Source organism: Euprymna scolopes, chromosome 14 (assembly GCF_053919585.1).
Source record: "Euprymna scolopes isolate OS-2025 chromosome 14, ASM5391958v1, whole genome shotgun sequence".
Lineage (NCBI taxonomy): Eukaryota > Metazoa > Mollusca > Cephalopoda > Sepiida > Sepiolidae > Euprymna > Euprymna scolopes.
The window spans coordinates 65,783,340-65,788,050 of record NC_136495.1 but is presented as its reverse complement, the minus strand read 5'-3'; positions in this window follow the sequence as shown (position 1 = coordinate 65,788,050).

Genomic DNA, 4,711 nt, shown 5'->3' with positions numbered 1-4,711 from the left:
TTAACCTCTCAAAAATATAATATTTTAAAAGAACGAGTGTTTAATGAGGAAGAACTAAAATACATGAGAGATGAAATAACAGTCCTAATAAACACACAGGCTAACCCACTAGAGAAACCTATTCTGTATCCCACCAAATTTGATGAGACCGCAAATGTGAGCCTGCAACACCACCACCTTAGATCAGTGCAACAGTTGTCGGTAGCTACCCAACAGATAACCCTTACAGTACAAAGTCCAACAGAAGTGCATCACTCTATATCAGGAACTCAAATACCTACAGAATCCTCCACACCAGCTCACTCTCACTATAAAGCAGGTAACACATCTGCATTTCCATCAACGTGTGAAATAACTCCTTCACCAGGAAAACCTCCACCTTGTGTTTTGCTTCCAGAACCAGATGATGAGCAATTGGAAATAGAAGAGGAACTCTGTAACACAATAGAAAAAGTCAACAATATGAGCATGGAAGAAAGGCCTAGGTTACCTAAAATACAAGCCTCAAGATTCTTTAAGTCATTGATCATCAAAGTCAATATTGCTCTTATAAGGCTTTTCCAGAAGAAATAGACCTCAGGCAGCTAAATAACGTCACATATGCAGCTGGGCTGTACATTAGCAACAAAATACTTCCTCTGAATAAACACCAAAATAGAAATAAAATACCTAATGTAACCAAAGCAACACCAAAATGGAAAGCCAAGCTGATAAAAAAAATAAACACCTGTAGAAAGGAACTTAGCCAATTAAAGCAGTTCATGAATAATCCCACAGTGGAAGGTAGACTCAGAAACATCGTCAAAAGAATCTGTGTGAAATTTAAAACAAATTGTAAAAATATCAGAAACATAGTGAAGGAACTGGAAGGCAAAATACCAGCCATTGGCCAAAGAATTAAACATCGTATGGCAAAGATTCATGCAAAGACACAGAATAAGCTTTTTGCAAACAATCCCAGAACTTTCTACAGGAATCTAATAAGAGAGGAAATTAAAATCCAAGATCCCCCATGTAAACAGGAATTAGACGATTACTGGAGACCCTTATTTGAAAAAGAGGAAGTACATAACGAAGAGGCCCAGTGGATCGGGGATATTATCAATGCAAACAAAAATAAAAGAGAAATGCCAGAGCCAGAAATAACGCCAGATAAGATAAGATCAAAGCTGGCACTAGCTTCAAATTACAAGAAACCTGGCATCGACAACATATCTAACTTCTGGTTAAAACAGCTAACAGCATTGCATGATCATTATAGCAGATGTTTCACCAGAATGTTGAAAGCTTATGAAGCGACACCATCATGGCTATTAAAAGGCGATACAAGCTTAATAGTTAAAAGCACAGAAACCAAAAACCCTAGCAAATATCGCCCAATATGCTGCCTAACCACGACTTACAAGCTGTTCACTGGATTAATAGCTGACAGCATATATGACCATCTTTCATCCGGTGATTATCTTGAGGAGGAACAAACAGGATGTAGGAAAAACTGTCTGGGCACCAAAGATCAATTGCTCATTAATAAGACCATTTTGGAAGATTGCAGGAAAAGAAAAAGAATCTAAATATGGCATGGATAGATTATCAGAAAGCATTTGATAGTGTACCCCATTCGTGGATACTAAAATGCCTTGAATTATATAAAATCCACCCGACCATACGAGAAATTTTAGCTGCCCAAATGAAGGAGTGGCAAACATCCATTACCTTAAACCATAACGGGGGAAGGATATCCATCCCAAATATAAGAATAAAAAAAGGTATCTTCCAAGGAGACAGTTTATCTCCTCTACTATTTTGCCTGTCAATTGATCCTCTAAGTAAGCTTCTAAAGAACTACCAAGGTGCTTATAATCTAAGCTACAGCCGCCAAAGAGAATCCTCCAAATTAATAAACCATTTATTTTTCATGGATGATCTTAAGCTTTATGCTAGCTCGGATAAGGATTTAGATAATCTACTGAAAATTGTCCACACTTTTTCTAATGACATCAAAATGAAGCTCGGACTGGATAAGTGTGCTATGTGTACTCTGAAAGCTGGCAAGAAGATATCTACTGAAAATATACAGCACGATGAAAATAGTGTAATCAGAGAACTGGATGAACAGGAAACATACAAATACCTCGGCATTGATGAAAATGAGTCCATCCAGCATTCAAAGATGAGAGAGAAACTAAGCCAAGAATATTTACGCCGGGTAAGAAAAATCTGCAAAACTGAAATCACAAACAAGAACAAAATTACGGCAATTAACCAACTTGCCATGCCAGTACTAACATATAGTTTTGGCATTATTGACTGGCCTCAGAAAGACATAAATTGGCTTGACACAAAGACAAGGAAAATGCTAACCTTGTACCGAGTTATTTATCGAAATCAGTGCATGCCTCGTTTGTACCTACCCAGGCGAGAAGGAGGTATGGGGCTCTCGGAAGTCAATCATCAACACAGAGCCACAATCGTCAGCATAGGTCAGTACATAATAAGTTCCTGTAACCCCAAGCTTATGAAAATTAAAGACCATTATCAGAATCGAGCAAGTAGCACAACATCTATAACACAACTTGCCACTCATTTTGGAAAAGATTGCCTTACAAATGATACTGAGAACCAAAACAAGCCTGCCACTGACATAGCACAGAAAAGTCGGAAAAAATACACTAGCCAGTTCCATAGTGTTAAAACAGAAGAATGGACCAACCATAAACGGGCAAAATACCTACCGACTGAACTATCCCAAGAATATATTGATAGGGATGGTTCCCTGGACTGGCTCAAAAGAGGATCCCTCCATTACGACCAAGAGAGGTTGATATTGGCTGCACAAGACCAGGGCCTCATGACAAACGCATTCAAAAAGATGTGTGGTCTAAGCAACAATAATAAATGCAGGTTCTGTAGCACTGAGGTTGAGAGTGTGGGCCACCTGATTTCTGGTTGCAAAGTCCTACTTGGAGACGGTTATTATACAGATCGCCATAACGGAGTTTGCAAATACCTTCACTGGAAGATATGTAAGAAACTCAACATTCAGTGTAGTAAAAACTCCTGGGAACATATACCCGAACGAACAGTTGGGAATGACAACTACACTATTCACTATGACTACATAATCCCTACTGCTACATATCTTGAAAATGCAGCTGTTAAACCAGATATAGTGATTTGGGACAGATCAAACAAAAAAGCGACCGTAATAGAGGTCAGTGTACCCAATGATACAGGGCTTAACAGAGTTGAGAGGGAAAAGATTACAAAGTATCAAGGACTTATGTATGATATGAAACGAAATTGGAAATTAAAAGACGTTTCAATTATACCAGTCATCATAGGTGCAACTGGGCTTATGAAAAAGAACTTTAAAAAGTACATAGCAAACATACCCGGTGAACCAAGTGCAAGTGAAATACAAACGATTGCACTGAAAGGGACGGCTAGAATCCTGAAAAGATCTCTTGGTTGGACTCACTAAAATAGGGGTAAATGTCAGACATCTGGTTGGATGTCCCATCCCCTAGAAGAAAAAGTTTAAGAAAAAAGAAAGGATATTTCATTGGTTTTCAAGTTTGAGCAATAACAAAATCCAACCAATGTTGCTGGTTAGAAAATTGCTAAAATGCGTGAATACATTGACATGAAATAAAAATAGTCAAACCGTATGAAAGATTAGATTGAATATTCTGCTGGAATGAAAAACACTGAGTGTAGATATGCAGATGTTATAGGTTGAGCATGGTTTATTTAAATGTGTTGAAATTTGAAAGACACATAAATAAAACTTGCATAATTTTAAAGATACATGAATAAAACTTGCATAATTTCTATATACGTTTCGTATGAGAAACACTATTTAGCGTTTGTATCACATATTCTATATCATAATTATATATTTTATAAAATAAACAGGGGTTTATTTTTAAAGAAATAAGAGAAAAATATGATTGATAAATGAGTCTTACTCCGAAATATATTTCTTTAAAAATAAACACCTGTTTATTGTATAAAAAAAAATCGCGTTGCAGTTTTGGCTTCACATGTATTTATACATGTTTTATTCTTCAAATTTCACTCAACGCTTCGAACGGATATACACAAAAATAACCACCCAGATATATATATATATATATATATATATATATATATATTAGGGGTGGGCAAACTACGGCTCGCCAAAGGAATTCATGCGGCCCGCCAAAGGAATTCATGCGGCCCTCCAAGTACTGAATATTGAATTGTGGTTTTCTCATAGCTCTGCGCGGACTCCCGAACACAAGTACGGGCAGGTCCTTGCAAAAAATGAAAATTTGGAGATGAAAAAATACCTTCGTTAACAATCTAACTAAATTTCTGAAGAAAGATAAACAAATAAAGTAAAAGAAAACGAATACACCTTACGAATCACACATTAAAAAATGACTGTTTTATGAAGACTGGTAAGTTTACACTTGGTTCCCTGCTAGACTGCCAAGCGTAGCTCCGTAGCTTTATTGGATCCTTTTTGATTTGCCGTGCCCGAAACTTTTGCCTGGCCGAAAACAGGCAATAAATTATTTTGATATACTAAAAATATCGTGGGGACCATAAAATCTGGTGCTTGTAGTCTGGGGTCCAGCAGACCGACCGGTCAAGTCTTAGTGAACTCTCTCTCTCCCATCTCCGTTACTCCTAAAAGACACTAAAATTTCCATATGATATTTAGAAT